Here is a 19,424-nt window from a genome sequence, read left to right on the forward strand (position 1 = left end):
CTTTCCATCCGTTCTCAGTAGATCTTTTGCTCTGTGATTAGCCTGAGTTGGTAATTAATTGCCAGGTGTCGCAACTTTACCCAGTTTTGTGTGAAGGAATTTGATTTTGATCTCTATGGCTCTGAGTGGCGTCCACAAACACAAATCCGCGTATGTCTAGGGGTGGGGCATTGTCGGTAGATTTGAATAATGGCCCCTGCAAAAGATATTCGTATGCTATTCCCTGGAACCAATGAACGCCACTTTGTAGGGCAAAAAAGAACTTTGCAGATGTTAAATTAAATTATTAAGGATCTTGAGATGGGGAAATTATCCTGTGTTATTCAGGTGGGTCCTAAATACAATCAAATGCTTCCTTATGGGGGAGGCAGAGGGACATTTGACAAACAGCAAGGAACAGGCAATGTGACCACGAGGCCGAGATTGAGGGCATGCGGCCACGAGAATCTAGAAAAGGCAAAGAAGAGATTCTCCCCTAGAACCTCCAGGGAGAGCGCGGCCCAGGAGACACTGGTTTTAGCTCCATAACAATCATTTGAACTCCTGGCCTCTAGAACTGTGAGAGAATAAATTCCTGTTGCTTTAAGTCCCCACGTTTGTGTTAATTTGTTACAGCAGCCATAGAAAAATGAATGCAGACATAATTACACATGAATTACTCATATGCACTGCGTGCACACACACGCACACACACACACACATACAAATGATTTTAACGTCATCAGGTGAAGAAATTCACCTCCACGTTTCTGCCAGACATCTGAGTTGGTCCCTGTACATAGGAAAGACGCAGTTTCTGTTATGCAAGGTCTGCTGGGGGGGATACTTGCAGTGGTTTGGGGAGCGCTGAAAGCACCTGACTCAGGTGTGTTTAGGGATGAATCAAGGGAAGTTTCCCAGGACGGCAAGGCTTGAGCTTGACTGTGAAGGAACTGACAGTGGAGGGCGGACGTTCATGAAAAGGGGAGGAATCGGCCATTAGGAAGGCCTGGAATGGGAAGAAAGTGTGTGTGTCTGTGTGAGGACCTGAGTCCCTGGGGCGGGGAACAGAGAGGGCCGTGGCTTTCTGAGTTGGATGCAGCTCAGGACAGGCCTCACGAAGCATGCCAAGGAGTTCACATGTTTTTCCTGAATTACAAGAAGCCACAGATAAGAGCGAGATGTTGGCATGGTGAGATCAGTAATTGAGAAAGAAGTCTCTGGGGATATGACAAGGCCTGGAAAGGAGCGTGGTAGGTGAACAGGAGATTGGCATAGAGGCCACTGCAGGCGACCAGCGGGCAGATGTCGAGGGCCTGAAATAAGCAGGGACAATGGGATACAGAAGAAGTGCTGAGTGACCAGCCACCTAGTAGTGGGAAGAGCATTGCCTGTTGAAAAAGTAGACGTGAGGGAGGGAGGTGCCCACTCACCCGGCCAGACAATTGGTGGACGTCAGTAGCTCAAATCTGTCTAAACTATAATACAAAACTGATTCCACCCACTCCTCTGGCTAGGTTTAGGCTAAGCGCTGTGCGCAATTCTGGCCTGCCTTCTTTCCACCCCACAAGTAACTCCAGTCTCAGAAAAACTACACTACATTTACAATGCTGTTTGAAGTGAAACATAATAGAGCTGTAAATCTACTATCAAGATAGCAAAGTAGTCGACAAAAAACCAAATTCATAGGATGTTTTGATCCTCATACTTTTGAATCAAACATACTTTAGTTCATTGGTAATAAATTCTGGTTTTTCAAAACCACCTAAAGAAAAAACAACGACAACCAGAGAAGCAAACCGTATTCATCACATGAAAGGTATCACTAACATTATAGGAATTCATAGTAGTTCAGTAAAAGAAATTCTTTTTCAAAGTCACACAATAATGACTTATTTGCTTAGAATTCTGCATCCTGAGATAAGCAAGTGAGATGATATACAAAAAAAAGACACAAATGGAAATGAAAAATGAGGGAAAACTTATAACCCTTGACTTACAGGACATTTAATAAAGCTCAAGAAGTTGAAATTTGTAAGTGGAAAAAATAAGGAAAATACAATAGAAAAGATTAAGCTTTCGTGTCTGTTAGGAAGATTTCTCTTAGATTTTCACATATGTGGAAAATTCTGAGAAAGAAACATGCTATTAAAAAGTGAAATATTTATTCATTTCCTAATCAGCCAAATTCAGAATTCACGCTGGAGTTTCAGGTATACTTGGGTTTCAATTACTATAATTCTCAATATTACCAGAGGAAATTTAATGCCATTTTTAGGGAACAATTTGGGTCTGACCCTGATTTTTCAAGTTGTGACTTTGAATGAATTCATTACTGCCTACCTTTTGAATCAGCATAGTGAGTTCAACCAGACCCAACAGACAAACATGGATGCAGAAAGCTGTCAGTCAATCTGGAGCTGACACTATGTTACAAGAGGAGCAATACGACAGCAGAAACCTGGAATCAGACAACGAGTGACAGTAAACACCCTCAAATACCTGCTGGAAAGATATATCGGGGAAAATATTCTAGAATTCCTGATGGGGATGATATCTGCTGTTCTCCTGCCCATCACTACAACGTCCTGCCCTCACAATAGTCACATAAAGCAGGCACTAGTATTAAGTTCATCCTACATAGTAGATAAAAAGGTAAACAACGTACAAAGTTCTCCAAGCTATTAAGCAGATGACCTGGGATTTGAACCCAGGCCACCTGGCTTTAGCATCTCTGATGTTCGCCCATGGGCTATGGTCCCTTTTTTTAGAAAGTAGGGCACTAGCACCGCCCAGATTCCTAATGCCTTCCTGCCTCACCAGAGTCCTACGCAAAGACGGAGTTTGCTTGCTTTGAACTTGTCAGAGGAAATAAAATGTGTTGCTTTCTCTTTGTAATAAAAAGAAGAAAGGCTCTTGGTGGGAAAATGGGAAATAAAATGATTTGGTTGAAGAGATGATTCCTGTTCACTCCGTCTTTACTGAGATTTTGACAGAACCATTCATAGTTTCAGCGTTGACTCCAGACCACATATACTCATTCATTCGAACGCGTCGGCAAGCATCCCCCTGCCCGTCCCACTTGAGCTCTGAAAGGGCAGGGAGAACACAAAAGTAAATTTAATTGAGAATAGTCTCTCACTCTGCACTTCTGTTGAATGATTCAAACTCATTTGAAATAATATTCAAGGTAAGACACAGAGCATATATGAGAGGATAAGTGTGCATATAATCCCATCATCCTCTGGCACCTTACATCTGGGTAAAGATTATTAAACTACATACAGGTAATTCAAACTGGGTTATATTCCCAGTGTGAGTTTATATGTTGGATTTGAGGGAATAAAGTAAAAACTCTCCCACAGAGATATCATGCAAGCTGATAAGCACCCAGGTCAACAGACCCCCCGTGTCCTGAATAGGGTATGACAGACCCACCCATTACAGGGGCACAGCCAAGAAAACAGGAAGTTCCAGGCTGAGATGGTAACGTTCCACGTTCCTCCTGTTACAGCCCAAGGTAGGTCCCCATCTCCTCACGTGGAATATAGAGGCCAACCCCTTCTTCCCCCAGCACAGAGCAGGGAAGCCCTGAGGAGGTGTGAAGGGCCATTGAAGGGGCCATACCAGGGCTGGGAAAGACAAGGAAGAGGAACCGCGGGGCCTGGGGCACTCCTGGGTGCTTATACTCGCTGGGAGCTAGCCTAACTGGTCTCTCCTAGAATGTCACTCTTCCTTGTGTCCAAACAGTCTCAAGATTCCCCTTGCTCTCCTCTTACCAAAGGACCCAGCCCTGCAGAGTCTTCCTAAATGGTCCCCAGGTTATTAACACTGCCACCATTAAAGGAAGCCAAACCTTCCTCTGGAAGCCATCACACAGGCTGTAGAAAAGCACTGGCTCTAAATTTAGTATTTTGTAGCACAATCATACCCTAAAAAAGCCCTAACGTCCCTGAAATAAGTGATGCTAACGAGTGATCCTCCTTATTTCCTGAGGCCTACAGGTCTGATTGGGCTGAATAATTAAGCGAAGCTGTTTTTTCTTACTTGTTTTTCCAAACAGGATCACTCTTTCCCGTACACGTCTATATGTGCTCTCACCCAAGGGAAATTGGTTTAATGGATAATGATGATGGATAATTAGGTCTCTTAATTATTTTCTTAGGATTATTGTAGCTGTGAAAATCAAGCCATGCACACATACATTCAAATAGCAATGATAAAATATTTAATTGCTTTTTTAATTTAGAAATGATTTCTGGTTTCGAGAACTATCTCTGTCCGAGTGTGTTCATCATTTTTCTTTGCACATTCAAAGACCTTTTCAGTCTATTCATAACCATTTTGATTGGTTTATCTTCTATGGTGGTCTGACAAATGTCACTTGTCATTGGTTAGATTTGTGTTCATGATAATACACAATCTGGGTGATTCGACCAACATATAATGCTTAATTACCCAATTTTAATCGAATCTATTTAAAAAATGGATGCAGTAAGTCCAAATGTGGCCTACAAAACCTCAGAATTTCACCTTTTCTAGATATCCGACCCTGGGCATTTCTACATTTCATCCCTAGGGCTTCTCTGTCAGTTCTTGCTTTTCCTTTAAACAGTGATGAGTCCTAGGAGGGAGAAACTCTTAGCTTCAGGACATAGCTTCTGCGTTGCCATTACATACTGATGTTGCCATTACCTCAGAGATAAACAAAATTATCATTGCATAATAGTCCTAAGACGGCAAAGCAAACTTTCTCTTCTGATGCTTAACAACACTAAAGAGGGTCATTGAGGCTTGTCTGTGTTTAATATTAATGAACTCGTGAAACAGGAAATATGGATAAAAGCCCTGTGTAACCCTTAATCATTTGTAATTAGTTCTATGCCAAGAAAACACCCCTCCCCCAGACAGGCAATGTTAACTACCCAGTCATATTTCGACCTAACCCAGTTTACAACTTGTAAACTTATTTATCTAATATTTACTGACAAAGAATATTCTGCCTGTGACAGAATTTGGGATCCAACCGGCTCCTTTCCAAACCCTCCTGCGTTTTAGGAATTCTGAGCCTAGCAGAGGTGACAGAAAAGTCAAGAGTGATTATAACACAACTTGGGAAGTAAAAGTGTACCCCGGGAAAGCACGGAGAAAGGAACACACTGGGTAGAGGAAATGGAGCGTCACACAAAGAAGCTCAGCCAGGCTCGCATCCGAGCAGGGTTGGAGGAAAAAGGGAGGCTCCTCGGGTAAACGAAAGGGGCAGATGCTTCCTGGGAACAGGCAACAGCATGTGCAAGGTCTGTGAGAAGTGAAAAGGCATCTCAGGGTCCGGGAGCTGCAAGAACGCTGTATGGCTGAAGGCCCTGAGGGATGGTGGAGGTCAGCAGGCTTTGATGCTGGAAAGACAGAAAAGGTCGGACCATGAAGTTTCTTAGATGATGCGGTTTGAAAACAGACATTTTTACACTTAAGGGATTTAAGTAGGAAAGTAATATAATAGTTTACCTACATTAAGACATTAATCACAGTATGAGGCAGGGGAAACTAAGGCACGGAGCATTGCAAACAACTGCCCAAGGTCAGGCATACGATCAGATAAGCAGTTCAGAACTTGACTGAGGAAAAAGGATTGAAAAAATGAGAAAACAGAAAACAACTCATGAAAGAGCATTACTTAGTGTAAGCCCGTGAAGGATAAAGCAAAGAGGTCAAGTTCAAGAAGCCTGAATACGGCAGAATCAGGTCCAGAAGCGGGCAGAAGGTATAAGCACAGGCTCCATAACGGAGATGGGAAATTCCGAAGGCCTCGCGGGCTCTGGACAGAACGTCTTGAGTCTGTTGTCTGAGAGCAGTGTGAGGTGCTGCGTTCAAATGGTGGTGGTGCTATGAAAAAGTATTCTATTGTTCAGGAAAGAAGCCGAATTGGAGGTAAAGACAAAACGTTGTTTATTTTGAGCTTTTTATTGTCTTTGCTTGGGAACACAGGGGCTATAGTGATATAAGAGTGGCTCAGAGGTTTGTGATTTGGCTGTTGTTTTGTTCTTTTCTGGAAAGGGAATGGAACAAGAAGTTGCGATAGCTCACACAATCACGAATCTGCATTCCACGTGCTGATTAACAAACAGGCAGGGTCCATGCCCAGCTGCCGATCGTATTACTGTTATAACTGAGGATAAACCAAGACCCTTGTGTGAAACACTTGTTCAGAGTGAGAGATGATTTACTGGAACACAAAGACACATGGCCAGAGCACGGTGACATTAGGATCAAGAAAACTCAGTGCAGGTTGTTTTCCTGCAGAACAGAGTGAAGCGTCCATCACAGCATTTGACTGTCCAAGCGTTTTGTTAATGACTTCTCAAAAGCATTAGAGACTTGACCTCTCTTTCCTTCTAGAACCACCTTCTCCCCACGCTCTTCAACTCTTACTGTCCAGGTTGTCTTCTTCATTCACTAGCTGCTCCTTCTCAGCTTCTTTTATCAGTTCTTCCTCTGCTGTGTTCCCTCCAAATGGTGGCCTGCCCCTGGCATCTGCCTGGCACTCTCATCTTTCCTCTCAACCTTTCCTTCTTGAGGACGATGACCTGGTCCCATGATGGTAAAAACCATCAGTACACTGTCTCTCCATTCCCATCCATTGCCAGGAACTATTCATTCTTCTAACCTTCTCTTGGATATATCCCATGGGATAATCAAAGGGGGTCTCCAGCTGAATGTATCCAAACCACCATGCATGGTTTCCTTCAGTGTGTCCCAAATTGTTTCTCCCCACGGTGTTCCCATATCATCACTACCCACTCGGTTGCTCCAGTAAAAAATATACGAGCCATCCTTGATTCCTTTTGTTTCCTCATTGCCAACATCCAAGCCACCAGCAAATCCTATTGACTGTAACAAATATATAAAGATATCACCCCATCCATTTCTTTACCAGTATCTCTTGTCTAAACTACTGCAACAATTTCCTAACTGGTGTTCTTCCTCCAATCTTGCCCCGTTAAAACCCCTTCTCTACACCTCAACAAAAAGTATCTTTTTAATATGAAAATTAAATCATATTTAATACCTTCCTGTGGCTTTCCACTGTACTTAAAATAAAATCCAGAGTCCCTGGCCTTGTTCACACACCTCATGAGATTTTACCACCACTTCTCTGACCATGTGATACCATTCCTCTGCCCCTTGACCACTAGGAACCAGTAACTCCTAACTTCTTTACATTCCTTTGGCTCACCAAGGTCATGCCCTCTTCTGGTCCTTTGGATCTGCTGGTCTCCCTTTCCAGAAAGCTCCTCCCCTCACCTCTGCCTGACTCCCCAACATTCAGACATTACCTCAAACATCGCTTTCTAAGGGTGGCTTTTCCCGACCACCTTATCTACAGAGCCCCACAGACACTGCCTATCGTATCACTGCATTTGATTCTCTAATACTTTCCTTAACTATCAATTGAGTAAATGTTTGTCTCCAACGGTTATCAAATTTCTAAGAGAAGAAAGTCCTTCTCTCTGGCTCACCCCTTTACTCCCTGCACTCAGAAGTCTGCCTGCCACATAGGACATCCTGATAAGAAAACATTGAAAGAAAAAATGAATCTAGGAGTTCAGGAAGGCACAATGACTTTGCCTTTAGAAACTTTCCGAACAGAAGATAACAATTGTTACTATTTTTTTTTTTGGCGTGGCATGTGGGATCTTCGTTCCCCAACCAGGGATCAAACCCATGCCCCCTGCAGTGGAAGCACGGAATCTTAACCACTGGACCATCAGGGAAGCCCCTGGAAGGTGACAATTTTAAGGCAAAAAACCTCATTGCATTTGTTATCACGTGACCTTGTTTCAAGACCATAAGTTTAAGATGAGTGTGCAGTTTAGGCAAATCATTGTGCACATCTATATAACGGGAATAATAATCCCTGTTTTTCTTGCTTCATTAGATTGTTGTAAGATATGAAGAGTTGGATGTGAAGCTCTCTATTAACTCTAGGGCAGAGTAAGTCAGTAGTAGCTGGGCCTGGGATCTTGTCTTCATTAGGCATTGGAAAGCTCATTCTTGTCCTGATGGATTTGCTGCCCATTGAGTGGGTATAGCATAACCGGGGTGGGTGGTGGCCGTCATCACATGGCCCTGAAGAGTTCTGCATCTGGCAACAGTATTCGCATCAGAGAATAACTCCTTTGCAAGGTAAAAAACACAGAGAAAACTTCTTAGCTGTCATCTCTATTACTTCCTCATAGCAGCCTGTAGTAAGACATTCAGATTGCTCTACAGATGAAAATCAGCTCACATTTTGCTTTCAATAGGATGCATGGTACATGTACTATTACACTGGAGAAAGAGCCACACAATTATCATAACAGGAGAGAGTAAAGCTCAGCATATCTGGCAAACTATATATATATATTTTATATATATATATATAAAATATATATATATATATAATATGTATGTCTTTTTTTCCTACCAAATTAAGTTTCACTGAAAGCAAATCAAATGAAATAAAAGCTTCTGTGTCATATCTAAAAATGTTCATCAAAACAGACAGCTCGGGCTTCCCTGGTGGCACAGTGGTTGAGACTCTGCCTGCTAATGCAGGGGACACGGGTTCGAGCCCTGGTCTGGGAAGATCCCACATGCCTCGGAGCAACTAGGCCCGTGAGCCACAACTACTGAGCCTGCGCGTCTGGAGCCTGTGCTCCGCAACAAGAGAGGCCGCGACAGTGAGAGGCCCGCGCACCGCGATGAAGAGTGGCCCCCGCTCGCCACAACTAGAGAAAGCCCTCGCACAGAAACGAAGACCCAACACAGCCAAAACAAACAAACAAACAAACAAACAAAACAAACAGACAGCTCCAGCACAAATTGTGTGGTTTATATTAGGGACTCAGATTCTGTATGGCTCTAAAAAATGGATTATAATTTCTCCTTGCAACAGATGACGTCAGTGAATAATGTTTAGAAAAAATGAAGTCCCCTGCCTTCTTCCTCCCCCCACGAGAGCCACAAGGCAGCCCTAGCGATTCTGAACAGTGGTGCTGGCCGTGGCTTCCGGATGTCTGACGGGAGCAGCATCTCGAGGCGTCAGTGGGATGTGTCCACACGGTGCAGGAGTAGGTTACAGAAGAGTGAGCAGAGAGAGACGGGCTCTAGGCCACTCTACACACAGCAACGGAGGCCCCCAGGAGGCGGAGAGAAGGCTGGAAGAGGACAGGGTCGGCCTGGGTGATATCACTGCACCCTACGACCAGCCGCCGGCGCCTACAGCAAAAACCCAGAGGTCTGCCCCTGCTGAAGACTCATTTCGACTCAATACTGAAAACTGGCTGAGAAGGATCACTGAGGAGAAGAGTTGTCAAATGTCACACCGCTAACATCAAATAGAAATGCTCATGCTGATCTGGAAAGAATCTCTAGAGAAGTTACAAGTCCTGCCCTTTTCCCATCAAATAGGTTCCCCAAATGCTAGTCTGAGGTGTAACTCTATGTATTAATTTTAGTTCTTAAATGAGAAGGCTTGGTGAACCAAAATTTCACTACACAATCAAAATCCTAACTACTGGGTTAAAAACGTATAGCTCAAACTTACTCAGTCTCAGGGATGGTGTTATATTACCTAACGAACACTGATAGCCAAGCAGGCAGGCTGCCAAACAAGGGGAGAGACAGCAGGTCTGTCTGTCAGTCTGGCTTCTCCACTTGCAGACTCAAGGCCCAAGTCATTACCACCATGGGCCCTCTCTCTTCATTTGCTCCAACCATCCTTGGGTCTGCCTGGGGGTGGGGAGAGCTGAGCAGAATCCTGATGAAGGTGAACAGGACCCTGAGGGACCCGCCCGGGTACAAATATTTCCATGTCCCCCATTTCTTGTTGGTAGCAAACAGGCTTCATTCAGCCTCCTTGACCTTCCCTGAGCTCCAAAGGTCAGATTCAAACAGTTGCTAATCAGGGAAGGGAGGGGATGCAGAAACAAAAGAGGAGAAGTCAAGAAACTATAGTGCAGACAAGAGAATGAAGCTAAATGACTTATTCAAGGGCACTAGCCCAGCCAGCACTATGCTATTGATTTAGATTAAGAGTTTTTATTTGGCCAGTTGGATTGACCCCCAGAAAGTGAAAAAACAATTATCAAAGAGCTCGAGTCAAATACAAAATGGATATGAGCTTTTATGATAATATCATATCCTGATCCTGGTGCCATATGGCAAAAGAGGTTGCACTGATTGAGAAATGGGACATTAAGTGTTTAAATAAATAGCACAAGGCAAGCAAGTGATACAGTTTTATAAAGTACTTTGAACTCTGACTTCCAGTCAAGTATTTTAACCAGAACTCTCCAAGCAGCATTCATATATATATCTTTAATATATTTTTTTAATTTAAATTCCAGGGTATCTTTAAATTTTTTTTCCTTTACCTAACAAGTATGTATTTATTTGACTTAGTGTCAGGAAGCTTAAATACATTTGTATTGGCATAGTTACTGAGTTTTAAGTGTCCCAGCTATAAATTTCTGAATATGGAATTTCAGACTGTAAATAAAAAATTCATATTTATATTCTTAGAAAAACAAACAAACAAGCAATAGTGCAGCATTGGGAAAGTGTCCTGGTTCCTCCTCAAGGAATATATGTAACAATACCTTTGAGTTCTTCTGCAGGAACTAAGGCCCTCACCCAGATGTAGGATGGTAACTTCAGGCTGAGCACAAGATTCCCGGAACGCTGCCCTGTTACCTCACCTCCAACCAATCAGAAGAAAGTCTGCACACAGTGGAAGCTAAGGAAGGCTCTGACCCCACCGCCCAGATGATTCTTGCTTTAAAACTTTCATGGTCATGCAGACTCTTTGGAGTTGGTTTTCGTACACTAGTCTGCCTTCTCCCCAGGTTGCTGGCATCCTGCATAAAGCAATCTTTCCTTCCCAACCAGCACTTGTTTCTCGAGTATTGGCCTGCGAGCGGCGAGCAGCTGAACCTGAGTTTGTTAACACCGGCAATGTGAGTTGAGGGAATCTTTTCATTTCTCTCTCCCTTGTTATTCCTTATTGGTTAATGGGTATAAAAAGCAGCAAAAAATCTCAAGAGGTCATAGTGAGTACTGAAACTGAGCACGCCTAAAACTGAGTTCCCATGCCAAGGTTGATGAACCTCTCTATCCAAAACTGTGTTTCCTTGTCCCATTCCTGTTTCCCTCAGGATTAAAGAGTATCAAAGAAAACGGGAGATTGAAAGGAGCAGAACCCCAAGGCACCTTCCTGGGCACAAAAGCCCCTCCATGTCCCTCATCTCCTGTTTGCAGAAAAGGATTTAGTCTCCTAGTTACTAATTAGGGAAGTGAGGGGAAGCAGAAAAAACAAAAAGAAAAGTGGTCAAGCAAGAAAAGTAACGATAGCTTAAACAACAGTTCAGTGATAAAACAGAGACTTAGTTTCCCCTCAAGGGATATACATAACAATCTTTATGATGCATATCTTTGAGTTGTTCTGCAGAAAATAAGACCCCCAACCAGGTGGGATGGTGACCACACATTGACCACAACACGTAGACCCAAGACTGGTTGGAGCCAGAAGATTGATGATTAAGATTCCAGAAACATCATCCTGTTCCCTCAACACCAACTAATGAGAAGAAGGTCCATGAGCTGAAGCCTTCACGCCAAATGTTGCCTTTAAAAACCCTTCCCTAAAAGCCATCAGGGAGTTTGGGTCTTTTGAGCATGAGCTGCCTGTTCTCCTTGCTTGGTGCTCTGCAGTAAACACTACTTTCCCTCCCCACAACCTGGTGTCAGTAGATTGGCTTTCCTGTGCATCAGGCTAGCAGACCCAAGTTTGGTTAGTACTAAGAAGCATTTATAAATGGCATTTAATACCAAGCCTTAATTAAATTTAATTATTTAAAGAAACATCCTTTTTAATCCCCTTCTAATCCTTCAGGTATCTGTCTTTAACTAGGAAATACAGCTACAGTGGAAGGGATAAATGCAAACAGCTACTGGGCAACAGTTTGCTTTCTATATTCTTAAAAGGTTCATAGTAACACATCTTTCCATGTGTGTGGACAAGAAATTGTTCTTTGCTTTGGGGGAGATTTGAAAATAAAATTTCAAACAAATGTTTAAAGAATTCCAAATAATTTGAAAAGCTAAATCCATTCAGTCAGAAAAAAAAAAAAATACAGATATCTGCCAAAAAAGTCTGTTCAGAATATTAAGTTGCTTATTGCAATATTTGGAGAAAGCTGAAACAAACAGTGCTATGCATTGAGGAATTCATGAAAATTTGTTATCAGTGTGTGATACAATGAGAAATGTGTATTTGGTCTTTGTCCTATCCTTCTCACCCTCAGTTCCTGACACAGAGCTTCTAAAACCCTTGGAACTTCCTGAGTGATAGGAATATCTTTCGTTATTCATAACAAGCTACTTTCAACCACACCTGAATTTAAGCTAATAAGATGACTCTTGATGGGCCCAAAGATGGCTTCAGGATGGGGGCTTGTTGCCGCGTGAAGCAGCCCTGTGATTATAAGGCTGGAACTTACAGTCCCGTCCGCAGGAAAGGGGAGAGGGGCTGGAGATTGAGTTAAATAATGAACACCCAAAGATGATTTATTCATCCATGCTGATGTAATGAAACCTCCCCCAAATGCCCAAATGATGGGGTTCAGAAAGCTTCCTAGTTGAGGTTGGTGACCACTTTAAGGTGCTGGGAAGGTGGTGTGCCCGGAGAGACCATGGACTCTGCCACACACACCCTCACCCCATTGCCTTGCCTGATGCATCTCTTCCATTTGGCTCTCCCTGAGTTGCATCCTTTATGATAACCTGGTAGATGAGTAAAAGTACAGTGATTCCCTGAGTTTTGTGGGCTGCTCTAGCAAATTACTGAATCTGAGGAGGGGGTGGTGCAAAGCCTTGATTTACACCTGTTGGTCAGACTACAGATGACAACCTGGATTTTCTGAAGCAGGTATCAGTCTAGTGGGGCTGAGTCCTGAAACTGTTGCAGGGTCTGGCGAACTCCAGGAAGTTAGTGTCAGAATTGAATTGAATTGTAGGACATCCAGTTGGTGTCAAGAGAGCTGGAGAATTGTTGGTGTGGGAAAAGTACCCCTCATTTGATGTCAGAATTGTTGTGAGTAGACACAGATCAGACAATGAAAGGAATAAAATTGTCCCTGCTTTTTCACTCTGTCCCCCAGGTTCACTGAAGACACTGGAACACAGGTATGTTGCCACTTAACCTTTATCTATGGCTTGAATTTAGCTTGCAACACATAAGAGAACATGCTCTTCAATGCCTATGACTTGTCCTAGTTCCCCACCATGTGATTACGTGGTGAAAATCAAGTTGTTCTTATTGATTACACTTGGGTTTTTAACCATGAGCTGCTCTAAAAGACGTCCATCTTGGCATGGGTTTTCCCTCTTTCACTTTGGTGTTTTTTAATATGCAGAAATGTTGCAGAAACAACCTCAAGTGCCATGAGGATTTCTCTTTTCGCAAACACATGCTCACCTCATCTCTCCCTATCTCCCCTGCAGAGATTAAGAGGTGAATTTAGCTTGTAAATCTACTTTTGTTGTCTTTAAGCAAATTGTAGGGTTGGAAACTCTCAAATGGTGGCTATGTGCCTACTTTCTGTTTGGGAAATATGGGTCAGTAATGAAAAATGTAAACAAACTTAAATTCTAGTCTATTTTGGGGAATTATGTTGTAAGACGGGAAGAGAATAAAACATATCCTCGAAATAGATCACTTAAGTTTTAGTTTAGGTCTATTGTTTCCTATTTGAGAACATTTCACATTTGCCCAACACAGTCCTATAAGCCAGGAGGAATGGGACTTGTGGAATGAGGATAAAGATAATAGAAAGAAACAGGGGCAACAAAGGAGGGAAGGGAGAAAGAAACAGAGGCCAGGAAGAAGAGGGGAAATGGGTAACCTAGAAGCTAAGAGGGTGACAACGAGGAAGAGGGAGTTGGAAGGCATTAAACACTGGGCATTTTGTTTCAATAACGTTCTAAGAAAATCCCAGAATAAGGTACCAGAATAAGCACTTGAAGTTAAAACGTGGCCACACATTCAGGGAACCATTTTGTAAGGAAATAAGTTCAAAACTGATGTCAGATGAATGACTTGAGTAGAAAATATCCTCTGGTCCTGAGTTTCAAGATTCCAGGTTGGCCAGCAGTGGGGCATCCTCACGTTTACGCCCTCCCTCTCACTTCACCTGTGGGTAACGTTCAGTGTTTCCTCAGTGGATGCTGGAGACTGAGATGGAAACACAAAAAAGGAAGTGTATCTCTAGTTTTATAATTTTGTATATCCTATTTGAGGACAAAGAAAGCTACCTTCCTCTCAATAATGACAATATCTCTTTAACAAAGGACCGTCATTGCTACCTAACATGTGATGTTCTCAAGATTTGCTGCCTCGAGCGTGGAGGGAAGTGAAGTGAGGGAGGGTGGCCTGTGGCCGAGAATCAAGTGTCTTTATCTACTAAGTGATTTATCCCTTATTTGGAGCCCCCGAAAGGTGAATAAGATTGTCTTTGATCTAAAATTCCTTCTAATCTGACTCTTGGGATTCTCCACTGTAATGTATACACACTTTAATATTTAGGAATAGGAAAGTAGGGAAAGATTATTAATATATGAGCTGAGTGACCAAAACAATGTGTGAGTAGTCCATGGGGATTGCAAAGAAGTGCATTTTTTCTTTTTTCTTTTTTTTTGAGTGTGGTGGTGTAAGGCCTAAAATTAAGGTCTACTGTTATGTGCTGCCTCCAAATCTGGGGGAAACCTGGAGGGTCTCGAATGGTGTCACTGCCAAGGTCTCCTTCTGTTCTGCTCCAGTGAATAAGGTCCCTTAGCCAATGACCCTCCTATCACAGGACCAGGCACTGTTCCTGCTCATCCTTGTGTCGCGGCTTCAGTTCCCTGTCAGCCCACATGGTTATTCAAACAAGCCCGTCACATCCTCCTGTGGGAACCAAGGGACACGCCACCCTTTGATACTATAAAGCCTGCTTCCCACAGCCCTGGTTGTTCGCTCTGTTCCCAGTGTGGCCCTGCGTGGCTGCAGTGTCTTCCTACCCCAGCTGTGAATACACGTGACTCACAAACTGTTATCATCTCATCTGTCCAGTGCTGGGTGTCCTGTGTTCAGCCATCCCTATAACCCCGATGGCAGGGGATCTCCTCTCTCACCATTGGGGTAAAAGAAGGCAATTTAAACAGACATCACCTCCAGGGTTAGGCTAAACCAAGTTCAACTGAGCTGCCCCCTCAGCTTCCTTCCAACCTTCACAGGACTCGTTTCCACCCACATTGAATGTCTGGGGTCCAGACACGGGAGCAGCAAGCCCGAGTCTGTTCCCCACCACGCACTTGCAGGAATGTGAGGCACTCCACTGGCACGCCGTGTTTTCATGTTGAGGGCCTGGCATCTGAAAAATGCGGGAAGGAGAAGGGCAGTGCTTTGCGGAGGACGACCAAAGAGGAATTGCTAAGTTTTAGTATTCCTCTTCCCACTGCAGCCCCTCCTTCCAAGCCTCTCCCACATTTTCTCCCACTTCCACCAAAAAACCCACTTATCTTACATTTCCCAACCTGCTGGTGAACAAAGGACATCAGTGCTTGATTGCTCACTGTGTGAGCTCTGAATGTTGCCGGCTCTACGTCTGCCCTGAGGGCATCACAGGAGAAGCTGGATCCTTCAAGTCTCTGAACACAGGTTGATGTTTCCAAGGAGAGAACAGTCTTGGCCACAGTTTTGTGTTTTGTTTTGATGTTTCAGATAACACAGAATGTCAGAGTTCACCAGGGCACATTCCAAAGCATTGAGAGGGTTTCTGTATTTTCTAGGTATCCTATAAATAGAATCTATTGGCAAACCTCTACTTGTACATACTGTTAATAAACAGGATGAATAGAAACATATAATTTGGGGGATACTCTGTTATTTGTGACAATCTCTAGAGGGCTACGTCTCCATGAATGTGACTATTACACATTTACCAGGTCTCTATCAATATAATGATGTAATGCTTTATTGAATAAGCCCTTCTTATTTAATGTAATTTTAGGCTACAGTGGAAACTTTTATCAGGTCCCTTAAAACATGACTAGAAAACAACATGTTATGTTTAAAGCAACCTCTTCCCACCCTCTTGAGAAAGAATGTAGGAAGATTACAGCAGTGAAATTATTGCAACTACTCTCTTTCAATAGGAGGAGGCAAGCATGGTTAGACTAAAAATATCCTTGTTTCTCCCAGAGTGATGAAGAGAATTCGATCCATCCCAGAATGCCCGCCACACTCTAGCCTCTCTCTGAACAGACCCTGTGTAACTCATCACTGTACCCCCAGGTCAGACTGCTGAACAAATTAATACAAATTCAACTGTATCAAAGCAATATTAACATGGAAGGTTTCAGAGGCTCTGGACATTTGAACAGTAAGTTCAAACACTAAATATCAAGCAACTAACTGAGTACACAAGAAAGGAGAGAGACTTAAATTATGGCCCCTTGTTAAATTTTCAGAGAACTCCTTAATTAAAGATTAGCAGGCTGAGGTTCAGGCTGAGGGAGATATCTCACTGAACCCTGCCCAGCTAGAAAGTGGCAGAATCAAGGTGAATTGCTAGGTTGCTGGCTCAAAACACTAGGATCTTTCCACATCCCTAGGTACCCACACTACAAACAGTAGGATGAAGCTCTTACCTGGCTTTCATATTCAGAAAAGATTAGATTCCTATTTCATAAAACTATAAAGAGGTTGAGCTGAGAATCCAACCATACTTCACAGGCTCTTGGGTTTGGAGAGAGCCATGTGACTTCAATCTCACCTAAATTCCTTCTACCTGCCCCTCTAGGTCACGCTGCCAAGCTGTTGCCCTATCCACTTGATAAATCCTGTTGGTTGAAAACATCAGTTTCTTGTGACAGTCCATTGAATCTTCAGCCCACTTGGCTGTAGGAAGCTCTTTCTTGAACTGAGCTGATATCGATCACCCCATAGCTTTTACCTATTAGTTCTGGTTCTACGCCTTGGAGACACGAAGATAAATTCTTAACCTTCTTCTACATGATTGTCCCTTTCTTGTTTATGGACCCCTAAATCATCTTCCTGGGTCTTCTACTCTCTAGACCAGTATACCCAAGTTCTTTTTCTCATTTCTCCGATAACATGGTATCCCATTCCTATTATTATTCTGGTCCCTTTCCTCTCTCTTCTTTCCAACTGCCTGTGACTCAAAAGTATAGAATTCAGCCAAAATGTTGGGAGATGATATGACATGTTGTTTCAGATTTGCTTCAGAATAATCTGTGGCTAGGGGTGGGTGTGGGAGAAGTGGTTAAGGGAGTAGATGAAACAAGATTTGCAAAATATGTGGATAAATTTTTAAACTGACTGCTGAGTACACAGAATTTCATAATGCTAGTCTCTTTATTTTTGTCTAAAAGATTTTTAAACAGTATAACATCCGAAAACACACATGATACTTCAGACATGATAGGATTTGTTACAAAAAAGCTAAGGCAACACATTCTGTATCATAATATTGTACATTGATTAATGACAAGCATGATTGCTTTTCTTTTTTTTAAGAACCATGTAAATTTTGTTGATTTGTGTTTCCTAAAAAACCTATGCTATTTCCTATTCTTGATTAACGTAATCGGTTCTTGTTTTTAAATATTATTTTGGAAAATGTCATCTGTTAAGCACCAAGGGACCCTAAAACTGTCAGTCAACTTATTCATTTTCGACTTTACACAAATATTTTTAGCACATCCTTTAAATCCTAATCTGAATCACTGGTGAAAATACTGAGAGGCTGAGGTTAGAAACCTGGAGAATGAACTTGCAAAATGTTTTGTGTGTGTGGAGGACGTGAGCAGTTAGCAATTCAGTCTGGAAGGCTGATTCAACAGACAATGGCAAGACCACCCGTTCACTGAGGAAAACACAGAAAATGAGGTCATGGAACTCTCAGGGAAGGAAATGTAAACCTTACTCCTTATCCTTTGTTTTGCAATAAAGTTCAGAATTTGTTGGTAATGTGATGACACTGACCCGGAATGTAAAAAGTCTTAATGACAATGGAACTAAAAATGGTATGTTTGTTAATAACTATTATTGTCCCTGAGCGGTAAGCGTTGCTGCAGAGGTAGGACATATTGAATCTCGAAGTGAGGGAAAGAGATAATTGGATGTCAATAAAGAATTTATTTTCCTTCCGCTGTGGCAAATTTCATTTATATCACACTTTATAAATAAGCACCTTCAACACTTCAACAGATTGCTGCAATTTATCATGAATTTTTAAAATGCTACCTTGTATATAGATAATGAATCAGCCCCAACTGTTTGATTTGTAATTGCTTAATAATTTGGGGATAAAGTATATTTATCTCTGTTTTAAACATACTGATTTATTTTTGAAGTAGGTATATTTCAACGTGTTTTAGAAACGATGACAATTTCATGATAAATAAGCTAGTAAGGTGTACAACATTTGCATCATACCATTATCTTCTGAGATGTTAAGCAAAACACATTTTTTTTTTCCCTCTAGATTGTAAGATCCAATCTTTAGACTAAAGGAACTACCAAAAATGCATCCCTTAGAATCATCACAGAAAGCCAGGCGTGGAGGGCACTGTACCAGGAGAAAAACTATTAGATGAAGAGCTGACAGCCTCATGCCTCAAATTTGTTATGTCACGGAACCGCCTAAAGCCCTAACCTGCAACAAACTGCCAAGAATAGAATCCCCATCCCCAGTTTGAGACACCTTGGTGGCAGTTGGAGGAAAGGAGATAGGCAGGTAGATGACATATAAGGGAAAGTTTAATACTATCTCTGGTAGGCATGAAAGAAACAAACAAAAAATGAATGTTAATAACAACCTATTGTGTTGCAGGTATGACTCTTATCTGACTCAGGACAAGACACTAGAGAAAGCTGTGGAGTTCAGAGAGCAATATAAGGACAGTGTTTGTGTGTTCTTTTTTTTTTTTAATTAGCTATGCAACCTTGAGCAAATTGTCTAACCTGTCTAAGTTAGTTTGCTCATCTGGAAACATGGAAAAAAAATAAACGCCCTAGTTACCAAAAAACAGTGATACAGAGTTCAAAGGAGATAATGTCCATGAAAATACTCTTATATTTTCACTAAAATAGACTATAAACACGTTAAGTACAATTATTCATGTAATAGTAGCAAAAAAAAGCATAAAATATAGAATGCAACATTTTGTATGATAAAAGATGATCTTAAGGTTTCTATAAATGTGTACAGGATTTCTCAACATATATTCTCTTCTACTTATGCTGGATTAAAATATAAAAAATCTACATGGGCATAAAGTAAGGGGTAGTTCTAAGGGTCTTTTTTTTTTTTTTTAAAGTGAGAACTCTTGTTTTTTGGGGT

At 42.1% G+C, this 19,424-nt stretch overlaps 1 protein-coding gene across 4 annotated transcripts in view; it reads right to left on the reverse strand.

Annotated features, from left to right (window-relative positions):
• Window positions 1–19,424, reverse strand: part of SEMA5A (semaphorin 5A) — a 528,372-nt gene that overhangs the window by 220,328 nt on the left and 288,620 nt on the right. The gene's annotated exons all lie outside the window — the stretch shown is intronic.

Source organism: Balaenoptera musculus, chromosome 3 (assembly GCF_009873245.2).
Source record: "Balaenoptera musculus isolate JJ_BM4_2016_0621 chromosome 3, mBalMus1.pri.v3, whole genome shotgun sequence".
In the NCBI taxonomy this organism is placed as follows: domain Eukaryota; kingdom Metazoa; phylum Chordata; class Mammalia; order Artiodactyla; family Balaenopteridae; genus Balaenoptera; species Balaenoptera musculus.